The sequence below is a fragment of the Macaca fascicularis genome, chromosome 9 (assembly GCF_037993035.2).
Source record: "Macaca fascicularis isolate 582-1 chromosome 9, T2T-MFA8v1.1".
NCBI classification, from domain to species: domain Eukaryota; kingdom Metazoa; phylum Chordata; class Mammalia; order Primates; family Cercopithecidae; genus Macaca; species Macaca fascicularis.
The window spans coordinates 9,867,573-9,890,101 of record NC_088383.1 but is presented as its reverse complement, the minus strand read 5'-3'; the positions used below and the strand labels follow the sequence as shown (position 1 = coordinate 9,890,101).

Genomic DNA, 22,529 nt, shown 5'->3' with positions numbered 1-22,529 from the left:
TTTATTCAGAGTCTCACACTGTTGCCTAGGTTGGAGTGCAGTGACGTGATCTTGGCTCACTGCAACCTCCACCTTCCGGGTTCAAGTGATTCTGCTGCCTCAGCCTCCCGAGTGTTGATTACAGGCATGCACCACCATGCCCGGCTAATTTTTGCATTTTTAGTAGAGAGAGGATGTTGCCATGTTGCCCAGGCTGGTCTTGAACTCCTGAGTTCAAGCGACCCTCCAGCCTCGGCCTCCGAAAGTGCTGGGATAACAGGGGTGAGCCACTGTGCCCCGCCGGAAAGTTCTTTGTTAAGAATCAGAACTTGGCCCTCTCTTACATGTTGTTTTCCTCCAGTTATTTTTAAGTAATTTTCATCTCCTTCTAGCACTGTCTATTTTCCTGGGCTTGCTCATAGTTTCCTACATGAGGAGTTATCTGGAACCTATTCATGATGGAGACCAATTGCCCTGGAAAAACTCACTGAGTATGTGATGGACGCAGTGCTAAATCATGTTTTGACTGGCCTGGAGCAGTGTCCAGACACTTTAATTCTTTATTTAGTCCGAGGTAGAAATAGCTTCTCAATGGCAGCACCATCACATTGCAGATGTGTATCGACTTCGTAATCAACGAAAACCCCTAAATTGTGTTTTGTTTCCCACGTGTGCGGCTGTGAAGTCATAGAGATTTGATCCTGAGCTTTGCTTTTCTTCAGCTGATTAGATGTAGTCCATTGTTACAAGACGTATGGTTCATTCTATACCCAAATTCTGTCAATCAGATCCAATTCTACTCAAATAATTTTCTAATTTGCATACTTTATTCTAAAAAGACCCACTTGTATTTGAATTTTCAAGGAAACGTTATTTCTTCCCAGACATTGTATTTTAGACCTCTTAAAGTAAGTGTTGATATATTTCTAAGGGGAAATATAGAATATGATCTATAGAAATCTCAGGCCTTACAAACTTGGAAAGATTTGGTATTACAATGTTTCAGTGTTTCTGAGTGTTTGGGGTTCAATAGAAAACCTTAGTCATATTTTGCCCAAAGCAAGTCTTAAATTTTTAATTATGAGTAATAAACCCAGGCATATTTAATCCATATATTTCATGATTCATTTACACTTCAATCACCACGTTGTTGTTTTTGAAGAACATTTGATGTGTATAAGCCCTTTGAGCCTTTAAAATATGCTTATAAAACCCAATCCCTTCCCATCCACATCACACAGATATACACATTATTTGAAAATAGATCATTATATTTTGCCCAGGGTAAAAAAAAAACAAAATGAAATGCCTATTCTTGCGGTGTGGTTTTAACTTTTATATCACACTTGGCTAGATATTTTACTCAGTTAAAAATCATGCCTATGTCAAACCTTTGTTTAAAAAGTGCCTCAGAGTTTAAATATTTTAAAATAACTATTTCATAGACTCATATGACTCATCAAACAGACAAAAAAGTGGTTATCTAAAGGCCTAAAAGAGATTTAAAAGCCCTGAATCTCCTTTTATATACCAGCTTCCATACAGAAACATTATAAAAGTTCACCCCAGTCTTTCTCTCTTTGCCGATATTTAAACCAAAATATTCAATTGCCAGTTGCACTTCTCCATCTGAGTGCTCAAATCCAGCATAACCAAATAGAGAACTCATTTAATTCCATTATCATTTACTCTTCCTTCCAAAAAATCCTGCGCTCTTCCTACCATCCTCCTCCTACTTAAAAACAATCTTTTCTCCTTTTCAGGTTTCGAACTCTGTAAAGACTACTAATGATCTACCCAGCTGCCCATTTGAAAACCTGGCAGAATTGTGGGCCAGAGGGAGGAGAATTTCCCCTTCTCACCCTGAACATCACCTACATTATGCAATCTTAGGAATTCTCTCTCCTAAATACTCTACAACCCACCTAAAGTTCTTTACCCCTCCCGCCAAAACAAGTTCAAAAACTCATGTCTAAATTACATTCATATTGCCTACATTTTCTTCCTTTTTCTAGTCTTAACCTCATTTAATTCATTGGCACCACAGCTGTCCAAATAATCTTTCAAAAACACAAATTTCAACTTGTCACTCTTCATTTCAAAACCTTCTAATGGCTTTCCACGCCCTCAGAGTAAATCAAAATCCTTAATATGGTTCACCAGCTTCCCCCATGGTCATCTGTGTAGCCTACATGACCACCATCCCTCACATCTCTTCTCTGTACATATCATGGGAACACTGGGAACATCATTTCCTTTAATTTCCTTATTTTACCTCTAGTCTTCTCAAAGCATGTCCTCTGCGCCTAGAACACTCTTTATTCACTGGGCATTTTCACACCCAAAAAGTAAAAGTTTTAGGGCCGGTCACAGTGACTCACGCCTGTAATCCCAGCATTTTGGGCAGCCAAGGCAGCTGGATCACTTAAGGTCAGGAGTTTGAGATCAGCCTGGCCAACATGCAGAAACCCCATCTCTACTAAAAATACAAAAATTAGCTGGGTGTGGTGGTGCGTGCCTGTAATCCTAGTTATTAGAGAGGCTGAAGCATGAGAAATGCTTGAACCTGGGAGGTGGAGGGTGCAGTGAGTAGAGATCATACCACTGTGCTCCAGCCTGGGCGACAGAGTGAGACTCTGTCTCAAAAAAGAGTAAAAGTTTTAAGATAGCTTGTATCCTACTCACAGTCATGTTCCCAGACCCTAGCAGAGTGCTGAGCATATAATATGTGCTCAGAATACATCCTAAGGAGAGAGAAAGAAAGGAAGGAAGAGAGAGAGAGAGAATGAGAGGGAAGAAGGGAGAGGGGAGTCCGTGAGTGGACACATAAACTTTTCCCAAATAAACCCATAAAACCACAGTTCTCTGAATAATGTTAGTAGCAACTATCAAATTTTTATAATATTAAATCAATGGTGGATATAAAAATAGAAAGAGGAGCTGAAATATCCAAAATAAAAGTCAATCACCATAAGTCTGGTTTGAAGGATATGAGTAAGTATAAGCCCAACCCTTAGAATATCATCAAACATATAATCATAAAGCTAGAAGACACCTTAGGTAGCTTCTAGATAAACACCCTTACTTTCTAGAAGAAGAAATAAAGATAAATGAGCCCTTATTCATTTCCTCACCTCCCTTCCTCCTCTGTCTATATGTAATGCAAGATTATGTTACTTTATTAGCTTTGCAAAAAGATTAAAGGTTATGGAAATTTGAACCAAATTTTGTTTTAGGGTGTTACTTCAATATGACCTAGACATTGAAATCTGAAAACAGATCCATTTGCCCATCCAGCCCAACACACCACAGCATGGATGGGTGGTGGCCGTTTAGGAGGAACTTGGACATAACCGTGTGGGTGCTGCGATTTAATGCTCTTCTTAAAAAGATGTGGAGAACACCACGAATGACAGCCTTGGAGACTCAAAAGCTTTAGCAATCAGTTGTTTGTTTTCCCACCCCTAAGGAGACAAGCTAGAGCTGAACATCCTAACATAACAAAACACCAAGAAGAGAAGAGGCCCATGAAAAGAGGGGAAGGGAGGACATTAGTAAAGCAACAAAGACCACCCATTTGGGATAAAAGGATCTGTGCTATAGAGATAGAGAGAAAAGTGACATTTACTTCAATAGCATGCGTTGAGTCATGCTATGTACTTAGTAATAGTGTGACTAGTCAAGTGAACTAAAGTTCTTGACACCTAGTTGCCTAATCTGCATAATAAGAATTTTAAAATTTGCTGTAACCAGTTTACCTGCAATGATCAAACTCAAAAGTGACAATGCGTGTAATTTTTAAAAAATTGTTTAAGTATCATGCAAATAATAATTCACAATTCTACCTGGGTAGATCCACTTCTAAAAATTGGTAATTCTAGTTGCTTATAAATTGTGCAGATATAGGTATTTCAATGCCTAGAGTTTGGTCAATGGGCCACACTCTAAATTTGAAGGTGAGAAAGGAGAGAGCAATTTCACAGCTTGTCTATTACAGAAAATTTCTCGATACAGCATCAGTCTTTCCTAAATATTCATAAAGATATTAACTGGAGTTTTGGAAAATATGCACTTAAAGAATTGATGAACATGTAGTCATTTCTGGTATATAGATACATTGACCAAATTTCCCAGGAAATGGTAGATTATTTCTCACTAACTTCTGGCTTCTATAACAATGGAAAGCCAAAAATGATTCTGAAACTGATGAATTTACTTACATTTTCAAACATTGCGATCAGTTTCCTAACTTAAGTAACACCAAAGCAAGGTTCCAGTCTGGGGAGTGGAATGAAGCCAAACATTAACTGAAATTTTATTTTGTCTACTTTACAGAAATCCCTTTTCAGAGTGAAAGCACTAAACCTTTGTGCTCGTCTTTACAAAGTAATAGCAGTTTGAAGTAAATCGCTACATTTTCGGCATTGTTATTACACAGATAATTGCTTCTCACTCCCGTTGTCAAGTCTTAAGGTATTTATATAATAGACTTCTCAATAGTATCCGGAAAAATATAATTTTTTTACCTCCACAAGATCTATAGAAATAAAGATGTTCTCTCAATGTCATAATCTAGTACTGGAATTATGTGGCAAAGTTTTGTTGTTATTGGGTTTTTTTGTTTTTGTTTTTGTTTTTTTCATTATCCAGTGGCATGAAACATTTCAATCACATGTAGCTTTCTGGAGCAACGGACTATGGGCTGAGGATTGAGGTTCCGGGAGCCACAGCAAGGCTATCCGATGCCATCTTTCTGTCTCACTGCTGGAAGTCGAGAATCACAGTGCTGATCATCAGAAACTGTGAGTTCAGAAACTCACACTGGTCACTAGAATTACTCTCCCCACTTTACCTCTGCTGCCCAGGAGATCCCTGAGACACGTCCCTCTTGTGGAGCTCCTGATGGCATCTTCACTAGTAGCCCCTTGGCTCACATGGGAATATCCCCAGGTACTCCTCGCACGAGGGCTGTGAGGGAGGTTTCATGATTCTAGTGTTCAAGCCCAGAGTCTCAAACTAATCAGTGCTTTCCTTCAAGTTCGAGCCTCCAGGAGGAGCCAAGGAGTTTCGAAGGCATTTCCAAGTTTGCAGTTTGTATTCTGCTGCACCAGAGACGTCATTGAATCTTACAGCTGATGCTACCTTCTTTCCCACACCTGGATTCACCCAAAGTCCTGGAGAACAGCACATGGTGGAGAGCGACCCCCAACCAATGTTCCCCTCTGAAAGATAAGAGCCAGACACCTGGGGTGAGCTGGTGACTAAGGGACCTCCACTCCTAGAATCATGTCCATATTCATCCATGGAGTGAGAAAATCAGCCTGTATGTTACCAGTAAAGAAGCTAGTCTGTAAGAATGTATTGATTTAAGTATATATAAAAATACATAGAGTAAATTATAACTCCCCTAAGTGCAATTTCATTGTATACCTTGAAAAATACGTATTTCGGATGCCATTCACCTCACCACTAACAAAAATGACAATATCATTTATCATTCCAACCATGGTACCTTTTTTTTTTTTTGAGACAGAGTCTCGCTCTGTCTCCCACGCTGGAGTACAGTGGTATGATCTTGGCTCACTGCAGCCTCCGCCTGCGGGATTCAAGTGATGCTCCTGCTTCAGCCTCCCAGGTAACTGGGACTACAGGCGCCTGCCACCACTCCCAAATAATACTTTATTTGAATTTTCAGTAGAGACGGGGTTTCACTGTGTTAGCCAGGATGGTCTCAAACTCCTGACCTCGTGATCCACCTGCCTCGGCCTCCCAAAGTGCTGAGATTACAAGTGTGAGCCACCGCACCCGACCCCATGGTATTTTGACTACAAAATAAGACACTGATAATACATGAAAAAGTGGTCTACTATGGACCACGACCCTCAATGAAAAGGAACAAACTGTTGATACATTTGACAAACCAAGACTTTCTCCCCAAAACTAGGCTGTGTGGTCCCCTAAGTCTACCTGATGAGGAAAAGAAAAGTGAATTGGGAAGCAGGAAGGTATTTTTTGGAGGGAGGTTTGTTTTAGGTTGGTTTGTGTTGCTGTTATGATTTGACTGTGATTCCTCCATAGAGTAACACGCAGTCAGTTCTTGTTGTTTGTGGTAATTATGTTCTTGTTTTAGGTTGGTTTTTGTTGCTGTTATGATTTCACCGTGATTCCTCCATAGAGTAACACGCAGTCAGTTCTTGTTGTTTGTGGTAATTATGTTCTTTAAAGAACGTCATTGCTATGAGCCCTGAATTAGCAAATACTGAACCGTTGTTCCCACGGGAAACACAGAGGATGTTCCTTCGAGCCTCTGGTCACACATTGTCATAAAACAATCAATACATGACCTTGTTTTGTGTGTGTTTCTGTTAAAGGACACCTTGTTTAACATACATCATTGATTTATTAACATTGAATTCATGGCCAACAGCACTGTAACTAACACTTGAACAAGGCTTATCAAACACATCTCTTTTCTTCATATGGCACCTTGAAGCCTTCTTGCACTTAGGAATACTAGATGGTGCTATATCACTGTAGTGAAAGCAGTAGCAGAAAGCACAAAATGAGAAGAATGTAGCACTAAATAGACCACACACCAAAAGGACAGTTGTGTACAGTATGAGACATAAAACAGGAGCAAGGCAGAATGTCGCCTTGTTGAACCTCATCTGGGAACATGCACTTTGGGTGACAGTTTTTTTGCTGCTCTCCACATGTCTGTGAAGGGACATGAAATGGCTGTGGCTATTGACTTGGGAGTTACAGGTAATTTTAGGGAGTAGGCAGGTCTGTAAACATGAAATCCATAAGTAATGAGGACTGACTGCAGATTCTTGTCCTTAATTCTGAGGTGTACCTTTATTTAAAGTTAAGCTCACCAAGTAGATTTCGAGAGATCTCTAAGAGTGGATTTAAAATGGAGAATAAATGACCTCAGGAAATACAGATAAAGTATGTCTCTTCAAACTGGTTTTGCACCAGTAATGTGACAGTGACCTGTCCTCTGCATCCTTGCTGTGTTTGTTTTTGTCCCTATTTTCGTCATTCTGCTAGATGTGCAGTAATACTTTTCCGTGGTTTTAATTTGCATTTCTCTAATAGCAAACAGCTTGGCAGTTTTTTAAACAGTTAAATATTCAACTGTACTTACATATGACCCAGCAATTGTTCTCTTTCGCATTTATTCCAGGGAAATGAGACAAACTTGAACATTGTGGCACATCTACTTATAATAACCAAAACCTGGAAATAATCAGATATCTCTCCATGAATACATGGTTAAACAAAACACAGTACAACTTACTATGGATTACTACTCCCAATAACAAGGAACAAACTGTCGATGCATTCGACAACCTGGATGTATCACCAAAGAACTATGCCGACTGAAAATAAAGTCAGTTTCCAAAGATTACATACGGTATGATTCCCTTTATATAACATCCTTGAAATGAGAAAATGACGGAAATGGAGAATAGACTAGTGGTTGCCAGGGGGTTAAGGTGGGAATCCATGCAGGAAGGAAGTGGGTGTAACGATAAAAGAGAAACATGAGGAATCCTTGCTGTGATGAAAATGCTCTGAATCTTGACTGTATCAATGTCAATGTCCTGGTTATAATATTGTATTATGCTTTTGCAAGATGTTACCATTGGGGAAACCTGGGCATAAGCATATGAGATCACTCTCTTGTAGTTCTTACACATCCATGTGGATCTATGATTACCTCAACATAAAACATTTATTTATACATAAATGAAGGAAAAATAAAGACCTTCTCAAACCAGCCAATCAACTACACACACGCATACACACGTGCGCGTGCGCGTGTACACACACACACACACACACACACACACAGTTTTATTCTTTCCAACTTTGAACTGATTCTTGTTCCTTCTTCATTCATTTAACAAGCTCTTACCCTTTAAAGAGGCTATAAAGAGAGATTAATTAGATATTAGTTCAGAAGATACATTTTTCAAATTTCTTATTAAATATATGTACATGTACAATTTAGTGAAAGCAAAAAAGTCTTTGATAGTAATAATACTGAAGATCCAAATCTGTATTAAGTCAAATATTTAGTGATATAACTTTCATTTCAAAAAGGTTTTTACATAAAGTAAAAATGTGTACAATAAAGTAAATAATTTTAATGCAATTTATTCTTTTTTTTTGCATGAGGAAACTGAGGCTCCCTTCTTATGTAGAAAAATGGATGGCATTGCCATTAGTGCAGAGTTGATGGGGACTAAATTACACTCCTTGGACCATAAAGTCTAGAACAGATTTGCAAAACCATGATGTGTCGTTATGGATGATCCAGTTTCTTTTTGATGAGAATCTCTGGGGCATGAACAAAGTCTCTATATAATGTACTAGTCTGCCGTATGGGCTCTCTCTATATGTTTCTATATATGAAGATATGTAAGGAAAGGGCGGACAGTAATCACATAGGATACATAAAATATTGTTTTCTTTCTCAAAGGAAAGGAAATGAGCCTCCTCAGGTTGGAATTTATATTAGATTTTGTAGATTGCTAGGGCTGCCATCACAAAGTACCACAGACAGGGACACTTAAAGAAAAGAAATGTCTCACGGTTCTGGAGGCTACAAGTTGAAGATCAAGGTGTCAGTGGGGTTGGTTGCCTCTGAAGCTGTGAGCTGGGGGAATCTGTTTCATGCCTCTCTCTGGTCACATCCTGGCCATTTTTGGTGTTCCTTGGCTTATAGAATCATTGCTCCAATTCCTCACTTACCTTCACATGTTGTTCTTTCTGTGGGAGTTTGTCTCTGTGTTCAAATTGCTTCCCTTAATAAGGACACCTGTCATACTGGATTAGGGTCCCACCCTCATCCATGAAGTATGACCCCATACTAACTAATTACCTCTTCAATGACCCTATTTCCAAATAAGACCACAGACTGAGGCACTGGAGGTTAGGGCTTCAACATATGAATTTTGGGCCACACAATTCAACTCAACAGATTTTCTTTCTCATTCTTACCCAGTGGACAGGATAGAACAGAAAAAGCCCTCATTAGGCTATCAAATAAATTGTGCCCAAGATGCAGTGGTAGAAAAATGTCCTAAGCAACATAAAGATAAGGAGACACTGTAATAGGTATATTTTGGCCTTATTTTATCTAAATCAAAAGATTAAAAGTAAAACTCTGAATGCACTATATGCTTACAATTAACGCCATAACTTTCTTTTGCATTAATACTAGAAGAAAACTGGACATTTTCTAAAAGTTATTTTCTTCTACTTTCTGAAGGTTTTGAAAATGCTGATGTAAATTTTTCAACTCTAAGTGTAGGTGACCAAAATTATTACAACGTTTAATCTGAAATAAATGTTAAACGAACAACACTTTCTTTCATTTCAAAAGTTATTGAAATAGGAATATCATTAAAACTAAACTGGTTTAGGAAAGCTAAATATATACTAAGAAATAAAAATAAATATAGTAATACTTTTAAAGTTCCCTGATTTTTATTATAAGTACTTTGTTTAAATGTGTACATATTAAGAGCTATGAGAAGGTTATATAACCATATTCATACAGATTTGTCTCTATATAATACAGAGCAATAATAAACTTACTTTTAAAATTCAAATCAGTTGTTTTAAACTGGGTAGACCAATGAGTTGATTGACTTCAGGGTTTTTTCCCCACTTTTGAAGCAGATATGCTGACATCCTGTAGACATATCCTGAGATGATTATTCAAAGTGCAAATTAATGTCATACCCCACACATTCAAACCTCCTCTGACTTTGGTTCTTTTGCTTTTTCTCACCCATGTGCACATCAAAGACATTCTGTAATGGGAGTAATGGAACGTTGGTTCCTAGGGAAGGTGAATGAAAATTTCTGCAGAATACTACTTTTTAGCCATGAAAAGACAGAAAAAAACGGGTGGGTGGCTTCAAATGTAAGTAGGGGGAAAAACAAATTCTAAGAAATCAGAGGGTTTGGTACCCATTTGGAAAGACATGAGCTATTTTTAGATGTAAAGAGGATGTGATGATTAACCTGAAGCCTAAAGCCATGTAAATCCAAATGCAGCACTTTTCAATATACGAATGCACTGTTAGACATTACCATGGTACTGAAATACGAGTAAGTAAAAGAAGATATTTTCCATTTTTAATTTAAAAAAGGCTTTCAATTATGCCTGGAAGAAACAGTATATTATTAGGTATACAAGGAAATGTGATTTCAAAATTTTATTGACAAAAAGTAGTACATTTGAAAAATGTTGAAAAAAGCTTCCTAAAAGAATCATATGTTTTAAATGTTGGGAGTGGCTGACTCCCAAATGTCAGTCAAACAGGTGTAATGGAGGTAGAATTGTTTTATTTTGAGTCTTAATAGTTTTCAAGCATTCTAAGAATTCTCAGCTATCCACTTTTTACACATGAAATTCTGGAGCTAGTGACGCAAGTGAATTATTTCCCTGAAAATGTCACCATGCAACTCAAGAAATTTTGTACCATGACTATGCATGTAGCTTTACATTGGTGTATTCCTGAACTTGGTTCTCATACCCTTAGCTCTCTCTTAGCCTCCAGCCCACTAGTGTACTTAAGGTCATAGTTTTATCCTGCAACTGTTTAGTTTTATTTTAATCAGGTTTCAGTCTAATAATTAAAAATTAAGAGATATTCCTAAACACATCTAGATAAAAGAAACAAAAAATAAATGAATAAAAGACAATGATAATTTAGCATAATGAGACCAATCTAAGCTTTTTAATTGCAAATATTACTTAGCATCCCAGAGCCTTTGTTTTCTGATCATTTATAAAATATGGGAAAGTATTTTTACCTGGTTTGTTGTTACAGGAATTAGATGGCATTAAATGTAGAGAGTTTCATGGATGTGACAAGTAACAGTGTTGTTATGATTCTGGAAATATGTGACTATTGTTAGTTAATGATACTGCTTTTGCTCAAATTAAAATTGTGGATTAGCTCTTCACAAATACATATATATTTTATAGTATATAAAATATATATATAGCAAAGTTACAACAAGGGTTTACCCAATTAATGTTGTCCATATCTTCAACTGAGAAGAGATTGCTTTTGGTGGAAAATGGTTAATCAAACCTGAGCACTCCCTTGCCTAAAGCTTTTATTGAAGGTGATCTTTTTTATTTATAGTCATTTCGTTTATGATGCTAGATGGTCAACATATTCTATACATTTCACAAAATGTGAATGCAGTAGTTATCATTGTATGACACTGTCTAGTTAATTTACTCCCCAAGAGTTGGAGTTGAAAATGTCTTTTATCTTTTTATTCTTATTTTTTCATTTAATATCCCACAAGAACAAACATCCTTCCAATATTTTTTCTTTGAAGCATTGGGAAAGATTAATAAGAAAACTAAAAAATAACATGTTTATTATAGAGAGGCTGGGCTCACCCTCAAAGTATCTATCCTGAGAGGATTGCAACCCTTTGTGTCAAAAATGTCTAACCTGGGTCCTATCTTCTCCATTGGACCTATAATATAAATAATTATTATCCATTGTTATTTATAAAAGATACCTATTCCTAATGACTTTGTTAAGAAGAGTGGCTCGTATAAGCCTTTTCTAGTGACCCTAATGTGTACGTGTATGCACTAGTTCAAACTGTAATGACACTCTCTCTCTTTCTCTCTCTCTCTGTCCACCTCTCATTTTCTCTTTTTCTTTCACAGTATAGAGATGTATAACTCCAGCAATTTCAAAGAAGTTTTCAAAGAAGAGCTTCCCTGCCACCCTCCTCATAGAGCTATTGACCTGGCATCCTGGACTTTGAGGAACTAAGATTGTTACTCACTTAAAGCAATTGCTTCTTTTGCATTCTTTCTTCTAAGACAGAATTACCTGCCCTGTACTACCAAGGCAAAGGAGAATGTCAAAAGACTGCAGATCAAGTATGGTAAGTGTGTTTCCATTTGGGAAAAGCCACTGAATGGAAAAGCAAATATATTTGTTATGTGAATCTGATTACCCGGATTATAATTTTCCTGGGACTTTTTTTTTTAAATTTATTTATTATTATTATACTTTAAGTTGTAGGGTACATGTGCATAACGTGCAGGTTTGTTACATATGTATACTTGTGCCATGTTGGTGTGGTGCACCCATCAACTCGTCATTTACATCAGGTATAACTCCCAATGCAATCCCTCCCCCCTCCCCCCTCCCCATGATAGGCCCCGGTGTGTGATGTTCCCCTTCCTGAGTCCAAGTGATCTCATTGTTCAGTTCCCACCTATGAGTGAGAACATGCGGTGTTTGGTTTTCTGTTCTTGTGATAGTTTGCTAAGAATGATGGTTTCCAGCTGCATCCATGTCCCTACAAAGGACACAAACTCATCCTTTTTTATGGCTGCATAGTATTCCATGGTGTATATGTGCCACATTTTCTTAATCCAATCTGTCACTGATGGACATTTGGGTTGATTCCAAGTCTTTGCTATTGTGAATAGTGCTGCAATAAACATACATGTGCATGTGTCTTTATAGCAGCATAATTTATAATCCTTTGGGTATATACCCAGTAATGGGATGGCTGGGTCATATGGTATATCTAGTTCTAGATCCTTGAGGAATCGCCATACTGTTTTCCATAATGGTTGAACTAGTTTATAATCCCACCAACAGTGTAAAAGTGTTCCTATTTCTCCACATCCTCTCCAGCACCTGTTGTTTCCTGACTTTTTAATGATCGCCATTCTAACTGGTGTGAGATGGTATCTCATTGTGGTTTTGATTTGCATTTCTCTGATGGCCAGTGATGATGAGCATTTTTTCATGTGTCTGTTGGCTGTATGAATGTCTTCTTTTGAGAAATGTCTGTTCATATCCTTTGCCCACTTTTTGATGGGGTTGTTTGTTTTTTTCTTGTAAATTTGTTTGAGTTCTTTGTAGGTTCTGGATATTAGCCCTTTGTCAGATGTGTAGATTGCAAAAATTTTCTCCCATTCTGTAGGTTGCCTGTTCACTCTGATGGTAGTTTCTTTTGCTGTGCAGAAGCTCTTTAGTTTAATTAGATCCCATTTGTCAATTTTGGCTTTTGCTGCTGTTGCTTTTGGTGTTTTAGACATGAAGTCTTTGCCCATGCCTATGTCCTGAATGGTACTACCTAGGTTTTCCTCTAGGATTTTTATGGTATTAGGTCTATCCTGGGACATTTTATTTTGCAGTATTGCAACTTGAAAAGTATAAGAACAACATTTTAAAAAATTAAAATTTTTTTAAAAATTAAAAAAGTCTTGTAAAAAATATAAAAGCACAAATAAGAAAAGCTTCTCAGGATTAAAATTGGAGACCAGAGGAAAATAATTCCTGTTGATGAGTAATTACATGGGTGACAATTTAACAGGGAAAAGCAAGAAAAAAAGAGTCTGTCACTAACCAAGGGTAGCACGTGATATAAAACAGAAAACAGATTGACTAGCCTTTGGGAGTAGAATTCTTGACCATCCCATTCAGGGGCTAGCAAAGTAGCTTCTTAACTACTTTTTCCGTCCCTTAAAAGTCTGGAGAGGCTCCCCTTTCTAACATGTCTACCAAGCTGAGTTTTGTTTTGTTTTTTTTAACTTTTCAATATAGTCATTTAAATAAATTAACCACTAAGCCCTAGGATGACAGAAACATGGGATTACTATTCCTAAACAACTCTGTTGTTGATCTTCAAATGTTGTCATTAGTCAATTTTGCTCCATATTGCATCAGGTCTGGGCTTACTGAAGGAAGAATAATTTCTTGGAGAACATTTCTACGCAACTGATGGAAAGGTGAAGCAGGTTATAGAATCACCATTCTACTGACAGGTAAATTCCTGAGAAGACTGGCTCTGGTTTGAGAAAAACCAAATGTATTACCTCTCAATATCAGGTTACTATTATTAATAAGTCAGATTCCCACTTGTGTATACATTGATAGAAATGAAAGATTGGACTCATGGACCACCCAGAGACTGACGTTTAACATTTGAACACTTTTCATCAGTGAATCACCCTGTCATTTTGGAGAAAACGACACCTTCTCTGCTGAACTAGAAATCAGGTTTTCACATGTTTTTCATGATAGTTTTCAGAATGCTTGCGTAAAGATAATACCTGTTGGTCATAATAGACTTCAAAGCTTTTTTTTTCCTACTTTGTCTTCCAATAAGTTATCCCATTGACACTGTTATCTAACCACTTCGTGCCTTTTGTTTACTCTCAGAAAAGGTAGTTCTAGTTTATAAACCACTTTGACCATCTTTCCAGGAACATTCTTTATAAAGTGCAAAGTGTTCTCATTTGCATTTTGTCCTGTTGGTGTGAGGCGATATGTTCAGGGATTGAGTTTACAGTGGTAACATGAACTGACTCTTTTCTAAACGTGAGGGAGACGCTCAGTCATGCAGTGGCACGGAGCGACTCCTGCAGAATAAAGCAGAGTTATCGGGATACTCTGTCTCGGGCATTATAATGACTCTGTTGGTGACAGCTTGTCTACTGCCTGGTGGCATTAATAAAGAACACTGTTTCTGGGGGAAATTGTTGTGTTGGCCTGGCTTTCATGTGATATGCCAAGACATAGACCCCGTTCAAATGAGTCACTTTGTGTTTCACTACAGACAAAGGTAACTTGGAAAATAGTATTTGGGAGTTTCACTGTACTGTACTTTGTTTTTATTCTTGAGAGGAACCTTCGATCATTTAAAGTAGATTTTGCCTTCACCCCCTACCCCCACCCAATAAAACACACCGGGAAATGCTCATTTACATATTTTAGCTTAATCACAGTCAACTCTCTTCTATCGCCATTTCACTGCTCACAAAATACATATATTTAAAAGTGAAAATATTGAAATATGACTTCACAATACAGCTAATACTACCAGTAGAAAATTCACGTCACCATGTTCAGTAGACAAACGTGAGAAGCAATGAGGTGTCAGATTGGAAATTTGGGAGGGATTCTCAGAAATAAGTAACTTCAATAGGTTGCTTTTTGCATAGTGCAAAATTGAACTTCACTTTATTTAGTGGAAGTGACCCAATTCAATCTTATCTGAGGTCAACACAGCTTATTTCATTTATGTTTGACTACTGCACATTTTGTCATTAAAAAAGTTAAGGAGAGGAAGTCAAGGTTATAATGAGAACTACGAAAGACAGATGCCACAATAAAGACTTTTGTGTTGTTATTGTTTTTGTTTTGGTGGTGATTTGATCCAAAAGAGGAGCACGTAGATTTGGAATTCACACATAAAATTCATACTTCAGAAGACCCAACAATAGTAGTTGTGAGACAGCTAATCACTGAAGACTTTCTGCATTATTTTTATAACAGAGAGATTGAATGATTTACATACTCTATCCTGCAAGTATACATTTAAATTCCTACACATATAATGTGAAAAATATCCCAGAATAATGGCATCCTATCTGCATGTCATTATTCAAATAGAATAGAAAATAGAATAAAGAAGAGAGAGAGAAAAGAAAAAAATAAAAGACATGAGATATTCTGGTTATAGAAGCTCACTTATTTAGTGAAGTGATCAGGATGCTTTTATGAGTCCTGGATGTGGCTACTTTGAAAACCGATATGTTTGTGAGTAATGCCCGCCCAGTTAAACCTAGGAGCCCAATTCAAATTCTGCTTATATGAAAAGGAGGAACCCCTGAAAGCCACCAGAAGGCAACCTTGGCCCAGAGCAAGAGTGAAAGAGCAATGAATCAAACAGAGCATACTAAACATCCTAAAGAATATTCACTGAGGAGATAGGGCTTCTACCTCATCTGACAACCTGTGGGTGGAAAGATTTCTTAGCAGTTTCAAAAAATTATATAGGCCGGGCACAGTGGTTCTTGCCTATTATCCCAGGACTTTGGGAGGCCGAAAGGGGCAGATCACTTGAGCCCAGGAGTTCGAGACCAGTCTGGGAAACATGGTGAGATGCTATCTCTACAGATGATAATAATAATAATAATAATAATAATAATAATAATAAATTAACTAGGAATGGTGGCATGCAATTGTAGTCTCAGCTACTTGGGAGGCTGATGTGGGAAGATTGCTTGAGCCTGAGAAGTTGAGGCTGCAGTGAACCATGATTATGCCACTGCACTCCAACCTGGGCAACAGAGCAAAACCCAGTCTCTCTCTCTCTATATATATACACACACACACACAACACACACATATAGATAGATTATATACAGAGAGATCATATGTAGATTATATATACACATTTAATATATATAATATTATATATAGATTATATATATAATCTAGAAGATGATTATTCTAGTTGATTCGCAAGTTCTTTATTTCTATACTACATATTGCTCTGAACCAAGGACAATTTTTAAGCAATTATATGGATCATTTGGCATATTTTTCATACATACATATATATATAGAGAGAGATAATCTATATAATATATATAATAAAATTATAAATATATTATTTTTAAAAAAGAAAGAGGAAACGTTATAGTTTGCCCCAACCTGCATAGAGAAATGCTAGCTTCTTCACTCATTTATCTTTTCTTCTTTCATTGTTTGATTAAAAGGAATAAGCTGTTGATGAGCTCCTGGATGAAAAACTGTACCTGCTTCAGCAGTATAGGAGAACAAAGATGTGAAGAGTGACAGGAAGCGTGAAATCCTGACGAGCACACTTCCTTGATACCCTCAGAAAGATGTCCTTCTTGGGAAGATGGTTAGCTCCAGTGACCTTATGCTGTAACATATAATAGAGAGAATTGGTCCAGAGTGTGTTCCTCTGTGTTGCCAATAAACTACCTTTTGCTTGCTCCAGTGGGAGGATGTATTGGGGGGGGTTAAGTGGAGTATGTATGAATAAAATGAAAATAATTGGATCTATGGTATACCCTGCATTGATGGGCAAATGCTAACATTATTTGAAAGCCCAGTAAAGGAGAGAGAGGATGAGAAAAGAAAGAATTCAACTTATAAAATAAAAAATCCAAATAGCCATGTCAACTCAGCCAGCCTCCTATTAATTTGGAAATAATCCAATTTTAGCTGAGCCATCCAATTCCAGGGATTAACATAAAATTAAGTCATTCCTAGGTATATCAAGAGTTTTCTAAGTGTATTGGCTTCTTACTTTCAAGAAAGCAAAATCTATTTGGGCGCTAATATCCTTACATGTTCTTATTTATTTTGGTGGATTTAGTAGAGCCTGGACCGATATTCAAAGTGGTTTCAGGAGAAAATCAAAGAAAATTTACCAGAAGAAAACTGTGTGCCAAATAGTCATTCATTAAAGCAAACCAAACCAGTCAGGCGCAGTGGTTCCCGCCTGTAATCTCAGCACTTTGGGAGGCCAAGGTGAGCAGATCGCAAGGTCAGGAGTTCAAGACCAGCCTGGCCAACAGAGTGAACCCTCGTCTCTACTAAAAATACAAAAAATTAGCTGGGCATGGTGGTGGGCACCTGTAAACTCAACTACTAGGGAAGCTGAGACAGGAGAATCACTTGAACCCAGAAGGTCGAGGTTGCAGTGAGCTGAGATTATGCCATTGGACTCCAGCCTGGGTGACAGTGCAAGACTCCATCTCAAAAAAAAAAAAAAAAAAAAAAGCAAACCGCCAAAGTCAAAGCTCTAGAAGATGTTTCTTCCAGTTGATTTGCAAGTTCTTTATTTCTATACTATATATTTCTCTGATCCAATAATTTTTAACCAATTTATTTGGATCATTTGGCATATTTTTCATTATTATTATAATTTTCAGGCCTCAAATATATCTCCTTAAAGTTTTCACTGAGCTATAGAGGGATATATGTGTGTGTGTATATCTATCTATCTATCTATCTATCTATCTATCTATCCATCTATGAACTATCACCTAGTTCAACATAACATAAAATTATATCATTTAGGAGTAATAATATTATAATGTTTAATCCAATTTGATGTCTTAACGCAGTACTTACGTTTTGAAAATAAGGTGTGAAAACATATTCTCTTAATTTTGAATTCAATTCCAAGCCTATTGAAAAGCTGAGAGCTCAAAAGCTGTGCACATTGAATAATAATAAATGGCTCGAAACAAGTTTTCCCATACGTATAGAAAACAAAGGGAAACTGAAGGAAGTAAATTTCAGTAGCAAATATCAGGCAATGACATTGTTTTCTTGCGTCAAGTGAGTCTAGACTGAACGCAAATACATACATTCACACAAAAAGACTGTGTTAAAAGTACATTCTCTTTTATTTTTTGTATTTGAGAGTTCGATATTTAAAAACCTGGTATCACACAAATATTTCGGGAGGTGCCTCCAAGGGAAAATTAGTAAATAATTACTGGGCACTTACTTTGGAGCAGCCATATTACAAAGAACTAGGTTAAAATCATTCTACCATTTGGTAGAATGTACAAAATCATAAAAAGTTTGGATACTATCTTCTGAAAACCGTTTAACGGTAGGTACATCATTTATCGAGTAATACCAGAACCTCTTTTCCCTGTGCTTATCTCATTGTAAAAATTTACACAAAAAATCAAACACAACCCACAAACAGAAGATAAACATGGGGGAAAAACACACACAAATTTCTTATGCAAAAAAATTAGACAGTTTTGAGAGGTATGAGGATACTAAGAAAACTGAGTACCAGCTCAAACGTTTGAGAATTTTAACACTCTCTGTGTTTTGGTGACTTCATCAGTAACAGACCTCACACATTTCTTAGCTTGGAAAACATGACACAGAAGGGAATCAGGCTCTCACCATGGTTTCCCACTTGAAGGGACATGTCAGCGCAAGAAATGGCTAAATTTATATTCACAATCATTTAAAACAGGGAAGTTTGACCTGAATAATGTGCACCTCAGCCTCCTAATTAGGCTAGGACTACAAGGATATGCTGCCACCAAACCCGGCTATTTTATTTTATTTCAGTTTTTAAAGACACAGTCTCACTCTGTTGCCAAGGCTTGTCTTGAAATCTTGGCCTCAAGAAATCCTCTCACTTGAGCCTCCCAAGTAACTTCATTGTCTTTTTCTTTTACTTGGAGGTTATCTGTGTACATTTATATCTATATCTGTCTACCCAATAATGTCGATGTTAACACACAATAAATAAAATACAACACAATAGGGAAAATGTGTGTGGAGTTTCAGAACGGATACAGTCCTTCACTCCCATTTAATATTCTTGTCAATGTTAAAATGATGACATGTCTAACTCAGGCTTTCTTGCTTCAAAACGGAGAAAGGGATCATGGAAGAGAAAGAAACAGGTTAGAATAAAGTTCTGAAAAGTGAGGCCTGTGACACTGACCAAACTTCCTTCTGGGGCCATTTTCTTTAGGTGGGTCACATAGTAGGATGTCCATGGATCAGACCATTGAAGGGTCTAGTTTATGAGCGCTGTAAGGCAAGGTCAGAATTATTTTTAAAAGCTCTCATACATCAATCTGACCATCTTCATCTTAGGTCACATAAACATTTTTTGTGTTGTAGAAAGTTATGTTATTTGATCTTAGTGTGGATTTCTGGAGTAATTTTATTGAATACATTTATTTACTTAGTATATTGGAGTCCTTTCTGGTAACTATGGAGTTATTGATATTCCATTTGTTATATTAAAATGGCCCAAAAAGTACAGTACTATGAAATAAGACAGGCCCAGGAACACTGCTGTTCTACCTTTGCATAATCTATGCTTCATCCAATTAATATAAAAGGACTTTAATTTACTGACATGTTTTCAGGTTGTGCAATGTGTTCACAGATCACGATGCTAGTTTGCTTACGCCTGCACAAACTTGGCTTTTCCTCTTGGCTTTTGTCTTTTTCAACTCCACCCTTTTGCTTCTTTGAAGTCATCGCTTTCTTAATCAAGTTGAGAATACTTATATAAGTAGGGCATTGCTGACATGGTATCCATCTACTTTTTTTTTTTTTTTTTTTTTTTTTTTTTTTTTGGCTAAAAAAAGAAAGAGCTTCCTCATCTAGTGGGAGCATCGCTCCGTCATGCTCCAGGTCCCATTCCTGCTCCCACACACCCAGAGAGTTGCACTTGTTTTATGTAAGAGCTGCTTTCTAAAGAGACTGGCCACTGAATGGCTTTCTCAAAAGTGAAAACTAGGCACAATTCTGATAGCCCATCTTCCCATCAGTTCAGCTAACTTTCACTGTACACCTTGCATTCACTGGTCACTGTGCAAAAAAACCAGGGATGAAAAAATTCAAAGCCAGCAACATATAAGGCACAATTCCTCTACTCCAGGAGTTCACAGACTGGTGAAGGCAGACACAGGCAAAAGAGTAGAACGCAGCCCAATAGCTAAAGAATTGATCCCTGCCGGGCGCGGTGGCTCACGCCTGTAATCCCAGCACTTTGGGAGGCCGAGACGGGCGGATCACGAGGTCAGGAGATCGAGACTATCCTGGCTAACCCGGTGAAACTCCGTCTCTACTAAAAATACAAAAAAAAAATTAGCCGGACGTGGTGGCGGGCGCCTGTAGTCCCAGCTACTCGGGAGGCTGAGGCAGGAGAATGGCCTGAACCCGGGAGGCGGAGCTTGCAGTGAGCCGAGATCGCGCCACCGCACTCCAGCCTGGGCGACTGAGCAAGACTCCGTCTCAAAAAAAAAAAAAAAAAAGAATTGATCCCTGCTTACTAGCTGTCTCTGTACCATGAGTGTAATGCAGGTGATGTCAGTCCATATGTACCTTGTGTGTTGGTTGTGAAAATTCAATGAGTTTATGCAATTAGCATGTAATTAGCTCTCAACAATGATATGATGTTATGATGTGATGGACATTCAGATGGGTGACATGAACGCTATGTAGCATGGATAACACTGAAAGGGAACGAGACGGGGTACCTCTGGTTGTTGCTCAGGAAGCTTTAGAGATATATGACTATTTAATTTGCAAATAATAGTTAGAACTGCAAAAACACATTCACTCGGTCTTGTTGAGAAAGAAATCATAAGTCCCATGACTTAAACTCTCTCGACTAATGAAGTAAAGTGACCAGGATTATTCAGAGTGCAGTTATTGGCACCCCCAAAGCACCAGAGTCCCGGAAAGATGCTTATCAATCTTCTGCCATTGGCTTCTACTTGCAGGTGCCTTCTCTACTATTCAATCATATACGATAGTTGGAAAGACAAATGAACTCAAGAAAAGCAGAGAACAATACTGTGGTTTTTAAATCTGTCACTGTTCTTCCCCCACTTCAAAGTTGACTTGACAACTGCATTTATTTCACATTGCAATTGCTACAGGTTAATAATATTGTTTTATCAGGAAACATTTATCTTGAGGAAGAAAGTTATCCTAATACAGCAGATAACTTATCCAAGGACAAATAGAAAGGGGGCTGTGTCTAGAGGGTAATACTAATGCCTGGCATGCTATAAAAATAAATGAAATCTGATTAACACTATTGGAGGGAAGAATAAGTCATCGTTTCTATGAAATATTATTTTCCTGATTGGAACCATTTCCATTTTTGTCAGCTTAAAACATTGCATTAAAGATGAGATGACTTTAAAACTGTGACAGCTATCTCAAGCCCTGTGATTATAAATGGTGTTATAGGCTTGTAATCCTGTGGGTTTAGACTAAAGTATTTTCTTCATAAATTGAAAGAGAAACACACTAGGAATTCAGAAGATTTTAATTAAAGTTGTTCAAAAAAATTAATGGGAATTTTAAAGGCTGGCTCACTAAGTATTTTTGATAATGAATTTAATTTATAGAAGAAAATTCTTAGCAAATTTGGTAATGCCAAAAAGAGCCTACATATGCACAATGTATATTTTCATGGAAGCATTAAGTGCGCTGCTTTTACTGATTCACATACGTTAGTTCATTTGCAGCTCCATTCAAATATGCAGATTAAACGTAACACCTATAAAATGGCAACAATTGCTTTTTAAGGGAGAAAAACAGACCACAAAGGGTTAGACAGCATTGTCTTCATGATAGAGCTAATGTCTTTTGAAAAAGTAATTTGTTAATGTATAAAGTGCAAGCAGTTTGGTTCACAAATTAGGAAAGAATGCACCTGGACGTGACTTATTTTGAATTGGACAGCTGAAACACATCCCGTATAAAATCACTCACTCCTGTTTTTCTATAAGTTTGCCTGGAGCATTGCATGGCATCTCTCAGAATGTGTTACACAACTCAGCAGAGCCAAGGCTAAGCAGTGCAGAGGACATGGTGAAAGCTGGTATTGCGCAAAAAAATTTAAAAATTAACAAAAACAAGCAGGTGGGTTGTTTATAGTGAGGCAGGTGTGGTTTCAGTAATAAATCAACCCACTCATAATGATAATAGCTTGTGTTTATGCAAGTTCTTTCTTTATGAAGCCCAATTTTTTTAAAAAAATTATGATTATTTTAATTCAAGAGGCATCCCTGTGATTAGCAAGGGCACACACAGGTTTAATTAACTCTATTTTATGGATGAGGAAACTCGCTATGTCCTCTGTTGATAGGCAAGTATTGCAATGTGCTGGATTCGACATCCTGTTCGGCTGCT

At 37.4% G+C, this 22,529-nt stretch overlaps 1 long non-coding RNA gene across 5 annotated transcripts in view; it reads left to right on the top strand.

The window, feature by feature from the left end:
* Positions 1-22,529, top strand: part of LOC102138819 (uncharacterized) — a 996,710-nt gene that overhangs the window by 903,528 nt on the left and 70,653 nt on the right. For all 5 annotated transcript variants that reach the window (XR_010577831.1, XR_012417221.1, XR_012417220.1 and 2 more), the window contains 6 exons: positions 4,315-4,929; positions 5,018-5,228; positions 7,169-7,399; positions 11,702-11,925; positions 13,728-13,825; positions 16,568-16,716. This is a non-coding gene — a long non-coding RNA (uncharacterized lncRNA). The remainder of the gene's footprint in view (positions 1-4,314; positions 4,930-5,017; positions 5,229-7,168; positions 7,400-11,701; positions 11,926-13,727; positions 13,826-16,567; positions 16,717-22,529) is intronic.